Source organism: Cyprinodon variegatus, unplaced genomic scaffold (assembly GCF_000732505.1).
Source record: "Cyprinodon variegatus isolate N-32 unplaced genomic scaffold, C_variegatus-1.0 Scaffold74, whole genome shotgun sequence".
Taxonomy (NCBI): Eukaryota; Metazoa; Chordata; class Actinopteri; order Cyprinodontiformes; family Cyprinodontidae; genus Cyprinodon; species Cyprinodon variegatus.
The window spans coordinates 625,687-643,646 of NW_015150527.1; the positions used below are offsets into that span (position 1 = coordinate 625,687).

Consider the following 17,960-nt stretch of genomic DNA (forward strand, 5'->3'; position numbering starts at 1 on the left):
CCAGGTTTCACACTGAGTATAAATACATATATAAATACATATATATATCTATGATATGTACTGTGTTACAGTGTCATTTTGTGTTATTTTAGTTGGTGGTGTGCTCGGATGTGTTTCCTTGCCTCCAGCAACGAGCATGGCCTGGAGCTTCTGGCCAGTTCTGGTACTCTATCTGTTGAGGTTTTGCTCTGATTTGAGGCTACTTTTGTCTGAGCATCAGATCCTCGTCTCACCTTCCCTTTACTGTCTAGGTGATCCGTCCCCAAAGTGTTAAGGCAAGGCAAGGCAAATTTTTTGGTATGACACAATTCAGTGCAAAGACAATGCAAAGTGATTTACATGATTAAAATATAGGAAAATAGGACAGAATCAAAGCACGTAGAAAAAATAAAAAAATAAAAAAATAAAAGATGCAGAACCCAAAAAAGAACATTAAAAACAGTTGGACTAAAGAAAATATAAAAGTTGAACTAATGATGTTTCAGTTGAACTGTTTAACTAGAACAGTCGAAGGCAATTCTAAACAAATGTGTTTTTAGTCTTGATTTAAAGGAACTCAGGCTTTCCGCACTTTTACAGTTTTCTGGAAGTTTGTTTCAGATAAGTGGAGCATAGGAACCAGCTGCTTCTCCATGTTTAGTCCTGGTTCTAGGTATGCAGAGCAGGCTGGAGCCAGAAGACCTGAGTGGTCTGGAGGGTTGATACACTGATATCAAGTCTGTGATATTTAGGTTCTAAGGCATTCAGAGATTTATAGACTAACAGAAGTATTTTAAAGTCTATTCTCTGAGATACAGGGAGCCAGTGTAAGGACTTTAGAACTGGGGTAATGTGCTCTACTTTCTTAGTCTTAGTGAGGACACGGGCAGCAGCGTTCTGGATCAGCTGCAGCTCTCTGATCCACTTTTTAGGCAAACCTGTGAAAACACTGTTGCAGTAATCAATTTGACTAAAAATAAACACATGGATTAGTTTTTCCAGATCGCCCTGAGACATTAGGTACCACCATTTCTTTTGAACCACCTTAAACAGTTGAAGATCAACTGTTAACTGAGGTTTAGTTAGTTCAAGTTTTTGGTCCAACTGTTTTTATTTGCTTTAATTCAATTCAATTCAGTTTATTTATATAGCGCCAAATTCACAACACATGTCATCTCAAGGCACTTTACAGTTCAACTTTACTACCCACTTTGATCATGCTTTTATTTTCATTTGCTTTTATTCTGCATTTTCTTCTTCTATTTTGTTGTTTAATTCATGTAAAGCCCTTTGAATTGTCCTTGTACTGAATTGTTCCACACAAATAAACTTGCCTACAAATACTGTAAACACACATTGCTTTCCTTTTTGCTAAGTCATGTTTTGTTTCAAGACCTGGCTCCTGTCCAGCTGGCCAATGCAGGCTTCTGCAGGTGAATCCCAGCAATAGCTCTGGGTTTTTAGGGGATTTTGGCTTGCATCAGCATTTACATGCTTTACTATCCCTGTGTGTTTGCTGGTAGTAAATCGAATGGATCATTGTGCATGCAGAACATTTCTAGGTGTTGAACTTTTGTGTGTGATTTGCAATAAATACCAATGCAAATATTCATGCATATTTTGTTCTGGTTAAATAGGAGCATATCCTGAAAAAAACATGCTCTTCATTTTCTTTTATGTTGCAGCTCAGCATGTGAGAGTGTTTCTGAGTCTGTGTTTGTTTCTGTTGGCTTGACTCTGTATTTTCTTGATTAGGCAATGCTACAGATTACTCACATGTACCAGTGGAAAGAACCGCTGATTATATCCAAGAAACCTTCCGGGTTTTTCTGTTCTAGCTCGGGGACCATAACAAATTAAACCTGATTCAAAATAAAAAGTGCTAATAATTTATAGAGGCTCTTTAACCGATCAATTGATCAAAACAAACAAAGCAGTTTTTAATGTTAATTTTAAAGACATTTTGAAAGTAATAATGGTTTACCATAGGCCTTTACGGTCATTCACAGGCATAAACCAGTTGGATCATATGAAATGTAAGTTATGTTACAGTGGTTTAACCTTTTGTTATGAATTAGAGCTTAAACGTTTGCATGTGAATAAAGCTATCAACACATATAAAGATCATTATAATACAATAGAGACTCCAACATCTATGGTCAAAGACAATCTATTAGATTGAATACGAGTTAAACCATTACAGTTACTTTAAGGTCTATGATGAAACTGATATGTTGATATCAGTCTAACCAATGTTTATGTCAATCCATGTGGTACCCATTATTTTTCAGTGAATGAGGTTTTAATAGGAATAGGTGGAGGAAGTTATCTCACTAGATAACTTCCCATACTGTCATTAATTAATTTGAATGAATGAAACTGATATACTTTTGTTAGCTTTAATATGGTCATTGAATTAATGCCTGAAAATCTAAATTTAAATTTTTTTCTTTCATGCTTCCTGCTCAACATATGTCTAGATTTTGGTCATGAAAAATATCCCTGTCTGTTTGGTGTTGTACTGCTATATTTGAAATTCTCTTTTCCCTCTAGCAAGATCATCTACTGTATATTGTCCTTTTTTTCCCCTTCTCAGAGCAATTATTGATAACAAATGATCACTGGTGATTTTTATATTTAACAGAGATGTGCATCCTTTTGCTAGCAATGAAGACTGCAAAGTCCATGCATTATTTCTCAAAACTATGTGCTATAGTTAGACCAGGCATTTAGCTGTAGCTATGCTGCAGGAGGCCAGATGGTGAGGTTTATTCTGGGGCAGGTATGCTCAGTCTAAAAAAGTATGAAGACACGCTGTGAGAAGGTCTCTGTGGCTTTCTATGGGGAGCAATATGTTATTTAATGAATTCCTTTGTGTCTGACAGGGAAAAAAAATTTTTCCCTGGATTTTTATTTTTTTTTTAAACATATTTCTTGCTAACTACAAATTAGCAATGACAAGGAATTCACTCTAGTTGAGCATTAACACACCACAGCTCTGGACAAATAGTTTCCAGCGTGGGAGATTCACTTGCTTTCAGGGTTGATGAAAGATGAATCCTCTTCTCTGAGACGTAGGTTGACAAATATAAAACCACACTTACCTCACAGACAAGCTAAACTACTAGGGAATCCCTGCTACTAAGATGCAAACAGCGGGTTATTCAGCACATCAGTGATCCCCTGTCTTCCAGTAATCCTAATTTCTGATCTGACATAAATATTCAGATCACATCGTTTGATTATGGGTAGTGGGATGTTGTCTTGATTCTCATAAATCTGTCTGCTTTGCCTCTGCTCTAAACACTGATAAATTAATGGTTGACTCCCTAAATGGAAACATTTATAAAGGAAGCAACAATTAAAGACTCATTTCATGGATTTACTTGCATCTTTGATTGACACCAGCAATTTAGGCTTTATGTTACACAAGCTGAAGGTCAAGCTTCTCTTCATTTCTCCACTGACCTTTGAGCAAACTATCATGCATGAACAATAACATCTTCAGTCTATTGCGGTTAGTTAAAGCCCAGCTCTCAAAGGTCTATGGAAATGAGTGGGGGTGCACATGCTCATTTGGTAGGAGAGGAATTTGGTGTCCATTTAACCATAAATGCTGTTAGATTTTATGCCAGGTACAGTTTTTAGTGATATAACTTGTTAAATTTTTATCATCTTGCCGGTGCTGGGCTTGTTAATACCTCTATAAAAGAAAGAAGGACGACGATGGAAAAGAGCGAGGGAGTAAACTGAAATCCCAAGTATGAGAAATGAGATGTTTGGATCGACTAAGAGGAAAACCAAACAGATATGCTAGAGGAGTAAAATACTTTGGTGTAAAATAGAAAATAAACAGAATAGCTTCTGAAAAACTACAGCAACTACGAATTCCACCGCTGTTGTTGTTTATGCTGGAGGATGGATTTTAAGGGAGAGAGAAGTCCGATGTTGGTTCGCTCACTCAAACCTACCAGTTTGTAAACACTTATATTGTTCGAGTTGTCCAGACAATGGATGGCTTCAAACTCTGGGAACAAATTTTACAATTTTCTGTTGCTTCGTCTAGATGGGTGCCTGTGTCCATCCAAGAGGTTAACCCAAGGTTCTCCTTTAAGAGCTCATAAAAAAAAATATCTCAATTTTCAACCATTATTGGAACATTTAAATATTTAATATGAACTCAAAAAGGGGGACAGTAAAGTCTGCAACTACTAAGGTGATATTGAAAATCTGTCCAATATCAGCCAGAAAATGACTCTATCAGCCTGCATCTAAGATCTCCGATATCAGGAAGCTGATTGAAGCTGATTAAAGTTTAAGTAGCCCTTTGGTTAATAATAAATGACTTAGTTGTTCTCAAACTATTGTCTGTTTGAGTATAAACACTTGATCAGGCCTTTTCTAACAGGCCACAGTAGAAACCGAGTATTAAAAGTATATATGATTCATGCTGATATCTATCATGTAAATATTGGAATCAGAACTGAAAATGTTGTATCAAGACATCCTTACAATAAAGTTCAGAATAACTCTTATTGTTCTTAACTCGTATTTAAGATCTTTGCTCCTCATTCCAGAGCTCAGAGGAATAGAGAGGTTCAAGAGAGGCACATTTTGACATCTTCATTGGGGCGGTCTAACAAAAAGGGCCCTGTCACCTCACACTGTGTGATGAATGTGTGAATTTAAATCACCCCTCCCCCCTTTCCCCTCTCAATCATCCCCCTCTCCCTCATTCCCGGCATGCTGACCAGTCCATTGCAGTGCCTGCTGCAGATAACGCCGGGTTTTCCACCACACATACCAGGAGAGGCTGGTGCTTTGGAGAAAAACACAAGAGTGTGAGAAGAAAAAAAAGAAGCTAGAGTGGGAGGGGCGCAAAGGGAAAGAGGGCAGCAACAGTTTTCCCTGAGTTCTGGCTGAATGGGAGAGGCGTGCTAGAGCCAGGACTCTCTGCAGTGCAGGTGGATCACAGCTGTCTGCTGAAGAGGAGGGATCTCTGTTTGGCCGTCCTGCAGGTTTGTTCAGAAATCCTCTACGTTAATGCATGGAAGTCGCCTTTCTGAGCATTAATCTCAATGAATCGATGCTGTATTCCCAGCTGTCAGGGCTGCTGTGGCTTAACTGGCTGGACTGGGTTTTTATTTTATTTTATCGAGCTGCAGAACTGAAGAAGAGCTGTAATAGGACTGTTATAAACTCCAGCACCGTTTCAGCAACTCAGCATAAGTGTAATGTTTGCCACACCAGTCAGTGTGGTCAGTTAAAAAGGCTCTGCTGGTTTTTTGGGTCTGGCTTGCGTAGTGCAGCAGAGGCCATTTTCCCTCCTTTCAGACTGAGTTCTTTTACTGTGGAGAAGAATAGAGCTGGGAGCTTTGAATTGCTTTCACTATGCATGTGAGAGGTGCCGCCTTCTCAAGTAACAGCATGCTGCTGGGGAGGAGTAGGGGTTTGCAGGGGGGCTGGGCCTTATGCCACTATCTCCCACCCATAGCAGATGAGTTGTTACCTGCTTTCTTCCTTGTACATGTTATAAAATCAGTGATTAAACATGAGAGATAACTGAAGCTGCCTGGCTACTGTCCCAATCTTTAACGGCCACACAAAGGGGAGAAGCGATATGGCGAAATCATTTCCAAAGCTGTTTGTTATCTGCTGACTGAGTAAAGATAAGGACACTTTTATGAGGTGCAGGTTTCTTTCTGACAGTTGTTTTCTGCTTTCCCTCAAAAGAGCCCCTTAACTGGCTGGATAATTAACCCACTGATGGGAGGACTGGGCTGCTGTCCCCAAATGGCCTCTTATAATAAACTTGTTGTGTTAGAATTGTGATTTGTTGATCGACGTTGTTGGGGAAAAATGTATAAAGACAAGATTGATGTTTTCTTTTTGTTGAAACAGCATCTTAGTCTTTGCTAATGAAACATTTCCATAACAACATGTTTAGCTTCCCCCCCACAGAATATAACGACTCCAGAAATTGCATAAACTGTTTCAGATCCAGTATATGTGATTTCACATCTGGGCCAACGCAGTTTGCCCTTTTCTGCTGCAAACAGTTCATCTGACTAGGAGCCAGAAGAAAAAAAAAAAACGGCAGATTTGGGGCCCAAGTTCAATCTTGTTTTTCCTGGAGTTGTTTTGTAGGTGGCATAAAAGATCTACTTACAGCAAAATGTTCTGCCTTCAGAACATCCAAAGCACATCCTGCACTCACATTAAAATCTCTTCATGCCTGTAGGTTCTTAATAATGGATTTAAAGTCAAATAAAAGTTTTTATTTATAAAATCCACAATGATGCATCCCTTATTTGAGAGATTGATTCATTTCTCATGACTCATAAGTCATAATAGTCTAAATGACCATGAAATATAACTCATGGTGTAATAAATACACCTATCAGGGGCATCTAAACCATCAGTTAAGGCCTTAATCCTCCTGTGTATGTTTTGTAGATCCAACACCCAGACAGAGTTCCTGATGATTTCTTTATTAAAACAAAAGCATACAATTGGATTTGTTAATGCTTATGGTCTTGAATTTACTGTAACATATAACTGTAGCATGTAGGAGATTAACATATGTTTAATGAACAGTTGTTTTTTTTGAAAAATGGCACAATCTGTGTTGTTCTTTCTATGGGATTACAATCTAAAGTCTAAAATAAATGCAAAATTAATAGTAAAAAAAAAAAAATCTAATTGTTTCATTTGGAGGGGTAGTTTCTCACTATCTTATTGCAGGGAACCACAAAGAATTATTCCAAGGGCTCCCTGGCTTTGCTTTGCTCGTCGTCCTGCAGGTTTTAGATGTGTCTCTGCTTCAGCACACCTGAATCAAATTATTTAATTTCCTCCTCAGCAGCCTCCAAGGGCTGAAGGTCTGTTAATCCGTTCGTTTAAGTTGTTGTGAGGAAGGGAAACACCTAAAACACGCTGGACCGTGAGCCCTGAGGATCAGCGTTTAAAACCTCAGCTATATATCCCACATTTAAATCCACTACAATTTGCTAAGTGCAGAGGTAGAATTTCACGGTCACTTTTCCTCACATCTGATGTAAATCTTATATAATACACCTCTAACACAGAGGTGAGGTCATTGGGATGATTAGTAAAATGAGAGCATTGATTTGAAATTATTATTCATCAACATTCTTGCAGTATTGCGTCTCCCTGTTTGAACTAATTTTAAAGTTGTATGCTGCGTCTGATCTCTGTTTTCCCTCCTGGTTAGTACAGCTGGAGTCTTTCCTGAGCTGCTCTCAAATAAAATCAACGTTCTAAAAATTTGTCAGATAGAAAACCTTTCAGTTGTACTAATTTCTTCTGTTTATCATCGTCTTTAGTTTGCTTTTATTTTATTCTCTCTTATGATGTCATACTCTGAAAGGTCTTGCTGAAGTGTATTTTAATAACTTCATTTCTGAACACGGCAGAATTAGCTCCCAGATTCAGCCTTAAAGTACGTGCCTTGCACTCATTGGCATGGTGACGGCTTCACGCTTTTACTAATTTCAGCTCGTTTCATCAAATATTTGTGCAGCTCTTTTGCAAAGAAGCAATAAAGAGGGACTCTTGCTGCAGGCTTTGTTTGTTCTATTCGGAGCTTTTCACATTGTTTCATGAATGGCTCTGCATGCTGAGCTCTTGAAAAAAAAGATGTTGCTGCCTCAGGCTAAATGATTTGCAGTCCCACTGGCCTTGATATCATCTCCTGAGGTTCTCTGCTATCCCCACTAATCTAACTCCACATGCCTGCTCTCAGGTCAAGGGTTTAAGATCAGAATACAGACCCGTTTTTCTCTGACTTATTGGAGTCCAGCTCTTATAGTTTGGATAAAACTGAAGAATGTGCTCTCTGCAGGCTGAGGGGATTATTCAGCAAATATTGAATGTTTTGATGAAATACAATCGTCGTGTTTAAAGCACCCTCAGTGCCTCTAGTGCCAGTTTAGTTTCTCCTTCTTATTTTTGAATTCACAACACTTTATATTTACTTAAAGTTTTAAACCAGTGTCCTCAAATGTGACACTGTTGATCACTGTTTGGTCAGATTTTTTTCAATTCTCTCTGGACTTGATTTCAATGCTGTAATACAAGTAGAAGGGATTGTGTTGAATTGAAATGATGAGGTTACTATTTTTTTTTTTTTTTTACAGAGTTACACTTAGAAGTGATGGTTTTATGTAATGAGGCTGTGGTTATATGTTTATTGCATTGTTTGTTGGCTGTCCATCCCATCATTATGTCATCACCATGGTTTCCAGATGGGCTTTTTTATAGCCTCTTCTCCAACCACTGACTGGGTTAGCTTGTGTCCCATGTGTGTATGTGAGTGTGAACATGATCCATGGGATTTATCATTTTATTATAATATCAACCTGAGAAAGTCCTGTTGGACCAACAATAAGAGGAAATCTGTTTCATCTGAAATGCTTTTGTGTTTTTTTTAGCTTTTTGTTTTTAAAAATCTGATTGGAGGGTTCTGACGAAGGCTCCAAATAGCTGGTTCGAAACCCAAAGACTAATCTGGGTCCCTCATCAAGACCAGAGATGCACTGTTCCAGTTTTTTCCAGTTCAATTAAATACCTGAGCGTATCTGTCGATATACAATGCTGATCCAACTGTTGAATTAATGAACCGTATGTCTGGCGATGTGAATGAGGGCTTTCTACATTACATAAACATTGTTAAATATTGTAACAAATTAATACAGATATAAATGTACATTATTTATTAGCTAATAAAGTTTACAATAGCAGAAAAGAGAAAATAATAAAGTATCATGTTAAGAGCATTGGATTAGGATTCTGATATTTGATCGACATTATCTGTTCGAGCTAAACAGTCGATATCGGAGCCAATATCCAATCCAGGTATCGGATCGGTGGATCTCTGATAAAGACCCTCAGCCACAGGTCCCCACCCAGTGACATTTATATGTTTCAGAAAAATAAACCAAATCTTTTTCAGGTCCTTCCACAGCATCTCTGCAGGATTCAGGTCAGGACTTTGACTAGGCCACTCCTAAGTCTTCCATGTCTTTAGCCAATCAGCCGTGGACTTGCTGGTATATTTCCGATCATTGTCCTGCTGCAGAAGCCGTATTTGTTTCAGCTTCAGTCATTAACACAAACGTGGCCGGACATTTGCAGAGAAATTCAATTCAGTTTATTTCTACAGCGCCAATTCACAACACGTCATCTCAAGGCACTTTACAGTTCACCAGATCATAGTCACATTGATCCAAAGTTTTCTATCTAAGAAAAACCAGCTGATTGCATCGACTCATTGACTCGGATGCAATCCCTCACACTAAGCATGCTTGTAGCGACAGTGGAGAGGAAAAACTGCCTTTTAACAGGAAGAAACCTCCAGCAGAACCAGGCTCAGTGTGAGCGGCCATCTGCCGAGGCCGACTTGGGTTCAAGGAGACAGAAGCAGAGATACAAAAAGCAGCTGTAAATGAATGGTTCCATTTATCACAGCAAGTATTGCAAGTCCTGAACCAGCCAAACAGTCCCAGACCATAATGCTACCACCGAGTAGAGTTGGATTTAAATATAAAGTAAGATAAAAACAGGAAAAATTCACTCAGTTTCACAAAGTTTGTTGTTTCTCTGCAAATCATTTTTCAGTTTTGAATAACAAAAAGAACTTTGTCGCTTTTGTTCTTCACATGATAACTGAATTTTTCTCACTTAACCAACACTCTATAGTCACTGTTTGAAAGAAGTCAATAAAAGCTGAAAAAACAAGTTTAAACTGGGTTAGAAAAATTGTTTTAGGCATAAATAATGGAGGCAGTTGTTAGATTTAGTGCACTTCTAGACCTGCACTGCTTTCTCCTCTCTGCTTTCTCTTTGCTCTCAGCTCTGGAGAACTAATTAAGAAATAATTGAGAAATAATTAATTTATACAAATCTACTTTACACCTCTGCCTTCAAGGTTTCCAAGGATTACTCATGCTAGTTACTCAACATTATACTCATGACACTGACACTTTCAAAGTCACAAAAGTGGTATTTTAGGAAATCAACTTTCCAGACTTCAAGTTGCAATTTGTTTATGAGTTTTAAATCTATCAGATATTTGCTGTTATTTAGATATTTTCCTGATTAAAATAAACACTGACTGCATACATCAGCACATAATGAGGTGAAGCCAGTGGCTCCCTTCCAGCCTCTACAGCAATGAATTTAATCTTCGTAATAGAAAAATGATGCTCCAAGTCCTTCAGGCAACTTTTACAGACTCAGCAGGTCATACTTTTAGTTTCTAAAAACATTTTTTGCTATTTAATCAATCAGATGAAGTAACATAAGTTACAATAAAATGTTTGCTTGAAGCAATTGTTGAATCAACTGTTAATGCATTAAAGATGTTAAAGTTGGGGGCTCTTCAACAACATGCCGTAATGAAAGTGGAAGAGCTTTAAAATCCAGCTGCTAGTTTTGGTCATATGACGTATATTTATTTATGTTTTTTTATTTTTTCTGAAATGCACGTATTTGCATTTTAAATATAGTTACGAGGACAAGATGTTGATAATTTATAGGTCAAAAAAGAAAAAGAAAAACAGCTATAATTTTATTTCAAACTCTTGAGTTTTTACCTGCGTCCTTTTGAAGTTTATACAGTTTTTAACTGTTCTAAAGAGGTTATATCAGTGGGACTTTGATTAAACCAGATAATGTTTTTGAAGGAAGGATGTGTTTAAACCATTTAAAGTAAATCAGTGTTTGATTCTGCTGTATCGCTCTGCATCAACCTGATGCCATTCTGTTCATCTGGATGCAGTTTGTAGAAAAAAGAGAAAGATCACATTGAAAGGTGTTTTATAGGCATTTTAATGCTTAATGGCTCATTGGCTTTTACTATAATGTATTTCTTATGTCTTTAAGGAGCGCTAATTTCTCAATTCCCTGGGTTACTGCACTGTAAAGGAAAAAATAGGTTTTGAAAAACATAAAACAGACAATAAAAGCTAAAGGTGCAATTTAAGCCTGCGTTCATGGAGGATAATAATAGTTTTTGATCAGGTCTTAAACTTAGTTTACTCAGTATAGTTATTAAAAAAATTAGTTGAAAAGTAATACGAAATCAGCTAATAAAGTTTATGGTACATAGGGCTGAAACTAATAATCAATTGGCTAATCAATTAATCTGTCGATCTTTTTTTTTTATTGATCATAAATCCATTGGCTAAAGGTTCCTTGAAGGTTTTTTTTTTACAGAATTTAAACCAGATGAAACTAAAACTTTTCCATTTGAAGAGATCTACATAGAGCACATTGACAGACAGTTTTTTAATGATAAATCTAAAATATTTATATATATATATATATATTTCTTTTTTTAAGCAATTTTGGCATAATTAGTGTTCTAAGTGGGTTGCTCTGTCGAACAAAGGCATGTTTTAGAGTCTCTGTACTCCAGTTAACGATTAACCGATTACTGAATTAGTTGACGATTATTTCAATAATTGATTAATCACGATTAATCCAATTGATAAATTTTTTCACCCCTTATGGAATGGTGTCAAAATAAAAACATATTTTTTTTTATTCATAAGCAACAGTAATATCCACCTTCAGAACTCCTGCCTTGGTATTTCTACCTTATAATGTTGCTGTCATTTTGTTTTTATAACCACAAACTTAATTGTATTATTATCATTTTTTTTATATGACAATGAGTTTTTTCGAGCTGAAAAGCAGCATCCCCACAGCATGATGCTGCCACCACCATATTCACCATGGGGTTAATATGTTGTCTTTCTGATGTGCAGTTAGTTGTAAGTTCTTCCAAACATGTGCTCTTCGCCAGATCTATACCAACCAAAATCTTGACAGGATACATTAAGCATCATGATTATAAAGCAGGAAAAAAAACATGTTTTTACGCAGTATGGGTAGTTTTTAAAGCCACTATCAAGACAAACTATAATCATATCCTTAGCTTTAACTACAATTTCCCCCAAACCAGAAACTTCATCACTCAGCACAAGAGCCTTTTCCTCCTGTCAGATATTAACACTGATTTATACAGTTTTCGTTATAATGTGTCCTTTTCTACTTTACTAAAGCCTGGATGTCATTTTTGGAGTAAGAACTGGGGTTTTATCCTGTCCAGAAGAGATAAATAAGTAGACCTCATTGGTTAGACACTCCAGCTTAAAGTTCCACTCCCATTTAGGGAATTACATCAGAGTCGTGGAGAAGAGCTCATCGCTGAACCAGCTGTGGTTGACGTTTGGCTTAAACCAGATTTATTTACTAAAGCGGAGAAAATTTCCACCACTGCCTGAGTATTTCATATGGGACAACCCACCAAAAAACGAAAAAAAAAAAAAAAAAAACTGGCAGGACATTTGAAGGAGAATGAGCCAATGGTTCACATTTTACTCATTTTAGCTCCATTTATTGTAACTCACATCATTCAGGAAAGGGCAGTCAAGAATTTCCAGTGAAACTAAAGGGAATGTTGTTGCTTTGTGAGTACATGGAAAATGTGCAGGCTGTCCCCACAGAAACACCTGCAGAGCTATGGTTTGAACTGGACACCTTCCTGCTGAGTGTAGTGTGACATCATGCTACCATTGCGGTTTTTATGGTTTTTGTGGAAACGCATTTAGAGGAAAAGGTCTGGGGTTTCATTTATCAAGCTTCCGTCAGCTTTAAATCGGGCCTGAAACTGATGTACGCCACCGTCTACGCAAAGGTTGTGATATAAAAAAATAGATAAATTAATAAATAGCAGCATAAACAAAAATGTTAGATTATGCTGTTATTTTCTCATTTATTTTAAAAGCAAACAGAATGACAATGTGCCGTACTTCGACCCATGCACACCAACAACGCACCATTTAGAGACAGAGCTGGTTGGTGAAGTTCATGTAGGGAATTGAAGCTAGATTGCATCATCATTTCCCCAAGACATTTAATTTCACTCCATATAAAACTCTAATCATAGATCAACTTTATCAGATCTGAACCCTGAGTGTGATATATATCAGCCTGCACACTATTCTCACCATCTATTCCTCCCCCAGTTGATCAGCTTGTCATTGATCAACACATAAATCTGACAAGGTGTGAGGCGTTCACACTGATTGCTGTAAACATTTAATGTGACGCCCATGAGTCATGGTGGGCAGATGGCAACTGACAGCTGAAAAGGATAAAATCAAGTCATTTTTTTATTATCCAGTTAGCCTTCCTGTGATCAGACACTTTGTGTTGCTCTTGCAGAAGCACTTTTCATCTCTAGGTAATAATTACTGTTTAATTTAGGATATAACTTTCAGCTGCCTTGTTTTCATCTTAAAAACTACAATATGTCCATATAAGGAAGTCTAGGCTAGTTACAGGCTCTTTTAACAGATTAAGCTGCATCCATAGAGTTAATGCTTCTTTCTGCACTATCGTCCGTAACATTTGATGTCACATTTTAATGTCTGTATTGTATTTATGTGGGTATGAGACAGATATACTGAAGCAGAGAAGTAACGTGGATTTTTTTCAGTGTTGAAAGTTAAAATATATTGTGTGTACATATATAAAGGTATAGTGGAGGATTTTCGCACATTTTTGAAAAGACCTGCCTTCTCTACTTTAAAAAAATAATGCACATGCACGACCCTGTACCTGCTCCCAAGAGGCAAAATCTATTAAACACCTGTGAGAGCGTGCACAAGCCCATCTCTCCTCGTGCACGCTTGGTTTAAAAGTTGCTGTTCTCATAGCTCATACAAGCTTACTGTGCCTGAACGTCCGCCCTAACCCCTAAATCCCTCAATCCCTATATAGAGCGGGGACTATATAGTGGACTTAATAGTGAACTCAGTTAACTGACAGTTTGGACAGATGATCACTGCTTTTTGCTCCCCGTTGGGGAGATATACGCCTGAAAGTACGCATGAGCAGAAAAAGACAGCTATATAATTCAATACCCCAGAAAACAAGCAGTTCTTCACTAAGCCTGATGGTGGCAGTGGTGATACTAGGGCTGCAACTAACGATTATTTTAAAAATCAATGAATCGGCCAATTATTTTTTCGATTAATCGATGAATCAGACAAAAAATATTTTAACCTCTTTATTCCAAAATAAACATTTTAGACAGAACAAACACGCACACAAGTACAGGTTGCTCATTAACTGTACTGGTGCAATATAAAAAATAAATGTTTGTGTTAAAACTACGCAAACTTACATGAGAAATGTAGCTGTACATCCACAAAAAATATAGGGTACTTTGTTTCATAAAGCACAAAAGAAGACAGGTATTTTTTTTTAAAAAGCCCTAAGGGCTTCAAACAATAGGTCCCCCCATTTCAACAAATGTTTTTTTTTTTTTAACTAGAAGAGTCCTGCCTTTTAAGACAGGAAAGTATAGCAGTTAAAGTTGCTACTTGAGAAAATACTGAACCATAGAGATAAAAATAGCCCTGTGATTCAAATTATAAATTGTATTTGGAATAAAAATGAGAGAACTAGGGGTGCTAAAAAACACATCCTCCAAAGACAGATATTTACAGGGGAATGTGGCAGATAATTAATTGACATATTACTGATTCTGCTGGATTTTATTCTGCTTCACTTCCATAAATTGCAGGATCTTTACTTTATCTTTGCCAGAAGATTTAAACTTTAAAAGCCTTGCCCTCATAATTTGCAAGTTAATTTATTGATAAAGTAAATATAAACGCTGCTTAAGCTAATTCAAATGAAATTAAAAGTAAAATAAGTAGCCAACCTTATCACTGTCTGTAACCTACTAACACGGTAAGTAAAGCATCAGATGAGCTACCTGAGAAACTAACGTTACGTTTCCCCACTTTAAAACGAAACAAACATGGTCGCTCACCCTGCTGATCAGCTCTCTTCACTACCATAGAAGGCTCCAACGTGTTTCCTTTTCAGGTACTGCATCATAACAGCGGTGCTTCCGTGCCATGTTAATTTGTTTTTACAAAAGTTGCATGTTACGACTTTTTTCACTTTACAAAGCACAGGCTGTCTGCGAATTGAGACACAGCTTGCGTTTGCGGTATCAGTCATTAGAACAGTTGACGTTACTGCCTTTTGAAAACAGCCTTTGCTCACCTGGGGCGCTGGCTCGCTCTGCCGTATTTTTTTTTTTTCTTCCCGCGTTTCAATCAAGTGGCAGTGATGACGGCGGCGGCGGATGACGCATTAATCGCGCGACACAACTAATCTATGATGAAATTCGTTGCCAACACTTTTAAAAGTCGATTTTTATCGATTTTATCGATTCGTTGTTGCAGCCCTAGGTGATACCATCGTGTGGAATTTCATACTTTGACATTTTAGCGTTTGTATATTGACCAAAAACTGAAAACAAATATGCAGCAAAATATAATTCAGAATAAATAAAAAGGGCTAATAAAGAATGTTTGCTCTTTTTAGGTTTTATACAGGAGAGTTTGTCTCTGCATTCCCCTAGGAGTCTTTTATGTAATTAGAAATAAGGATTATTGCTCAAATCATTTAATGAATAAATAATGTAGAACCATAAATGGATTTAAATGTCCCTAATTATTAAATATCTGCAAAGCTTTATTGGCAAGGGCCCGAATGAAAATCTGGTCAGGTTTCAGTGTTTTATGTGGAAAATATAGATGTTGTACGCTTTCATTTTCCTGTTGTTCTTTTTATTTTTATTTGTATAGACTGACTATAAAATGTTTTTAGCGCCGATCAGTTTTCAGCTACCCATTAGTGCGCATCCTGCCAGACCACCCCAGTAAAAATGTCCTAGAACTGCCACTGCATTGTGTGAAATGTATGATAATTGACCTCTGAAACCGGATTGTTATCTTTAGTTGTTCAAATGTCCAAATATATGTGACCTGTGTGATCTCCTGAGGAACTTTCATATAACTTATGAATGCATGCGAAGTAGATAATGAAGTAACGTCATGTATAGCAAGTACGTTCTGTGTGTACGGAAGTAAACATGGATGGTAGTGTTGGAGCACGTCTTGCGATCATTAATTTCTCCAAGCGAAGCCAGTACATGAACAATGCAATTTTTTCAAGAATGTCAAAAAGAAAGACCTCCACATTATCCTTCATGGTTGTTTTTCCTTCCTGCTGCTGCACATGCCGGTCACGTTGGGGGCGTGAAAAATTTACACCTGATTCTGATGGTGGCTGCACTCAAATAGTCGCCTGAACAACCATGCAGGTAAATTAAGACTTGCAATGTGAACATGGCCTTAGTCTTATAGGTTCATCTTTATAAGTTTGAACGGGTTTTCAAATCTTAAATCTCAAAGTCTGCAAATTATCTTGAGCTAAAGGCCACATCCGAGATTCTTCTTGCATGAGAGAAAATTGAGTCCAGAAAGGGAAAAGACAGAAGGATCCAAATCTGCATGAGTGTGTGAGCCTAGAGAGCAGCGAATAATTTTCGTGGGTCAAGGGTTACTACATGCAGCTGAACCGAAGAGACGTGCGAGATTAGAAGTAGGCAGGGGGTGTAGGGTGAGACCCTCGCAGTAAAAGAGCAGTTTTGCCTAGATAAGAAGAAATGAGCCAAGAAGATTTGGAGTTTTTTATGGGAGGAGATGTTATAAATATCTGTCCCCCCCAGTATTGTCATTTCCTCTGCAGCTGGTTCTGGGTTGAGGGGGGGGAAATAAAAACTTACTGAGGAGATCTTAAATCTAAACATTGGCCCCACCAGTGGGCTGGGTGTTCCCACCGCTGACATGTCTGTAATAAAACACTATGTCTGATTTTAATAATGTGTTGCTAATGATGGAAATAAGCTGCCAAGGGGGGAGGAAAATACAGATGCAGCACAAGTTTAGTGTTTGAAGAATAGTTCTTATAGTTAAGCAGGTGTATATAGACATATACCTACATTAAGAAGTGATTTAAATGTTGTCAGGTCAGTTGTTTGCTACTCTCTACCTCCCCGTATATGTGTCTGTATTTAGTCTGACAGCAGTAATTCCATTGATTTATGACCTCACGTGAGGCTCTGACAGAAAGCTCAATCAACCTCCTGTCTATTCCCCAGGTCAGGGGCTGACAGTCTGGAGGTCATGACCTCATTAAAACGCACCCTAAGCTGGGTTGTACACCTGCATCTACAGAATGCAGGTCTTTAACATGGATTCTAACATGTAAACATGTCAAAAATGGACAAATCTAGCACAGATACTGGAAAGAAAAGTGCTGTGGGTGTGCAGCCCATTGCTTTTTATTAATAGCAAGAGGGAAGAAAGGCTGAAGGATTAGGGTAATGGTAAAGAGACCTGTCCATCTCACTAACAAGGAAGAAAGAGTTTGATTGTTGTAATGCAAAGCAGGATTTTTCCTTTGCTTATTGAATATGATGTTTCAGCGTGTTAATTTTTCAAACAATAGACTAAACGTAAGCTCCATTTACACTACCCTTTTTAAACTGTGCTGAGAACGGTCCAAGCACCGATCCAAGCACCGATCCAAGCATGGTAACCGAGACTGTTGAGTGTAAATGGAACACAACTGAAAGGACCCTGCGAGACAAAACCCAACTGCGCTAAATCTGGTACTAGTTCAACAGTAGGGCTCGGCACGGTTCAGTTGTGGCTCGGTTCTCTGATAACAAAGAGCGCATGAGCAGACCACGTCATCTCCTATTTACAGTCAGCTGACTCATTTTGCGGGTTTTCCAGTGTGTCCGGCTTTGCAATTAGCAGATCTCCTCACTTGTTCACAACACGAACTTCTTCTCAGCCTATTAACAATAACTGACATCAAAAGGGCGTGGTGCGACCTGGGATGAGGCTGAGACCTAGGCTCTCATTGAAATTCGGGCGGAGGACGCTATCCAGGCACAAAGTTCCTGAATGTTTTGGACACCGCCATTTTTGTTTGCATAATTGCCGCCTTGAGAACTGTAGTATTGTGGACCGCCGATAGCAGGCGAGAAACCGTGCTAGCATGATGAGTAAATGGTC

General features: G+C 37.9%; 1 protein-coding gene across 3 annotated transcripts in view; it reads left to right on the plus strand.

Moving 5' to 3' along the window:
• LOC107083435 (gamma-adducin-like) overlaps nt 1-17,960 on the plus strand; it is a 138,872-nt gene that overhangs the window by 26,579 nt on the left and 94,333 nt on the right. The window contains exon 1 of one of the 3 annotated variants that reach the window (XM_015372654.1): nt 4,787-4,997. The exons of the other annotated variants lie outside the window; for them this stretch is intronic. The gene's annotated coding sequence lies outside the window, so the exon portion shown is untranslated. Of the gene's footprint in view, nt 1-4,786; nt 4,998-17,960 lie in introns of those variants that run through there. 3 annotated transcript variants of the gene reach the window in all.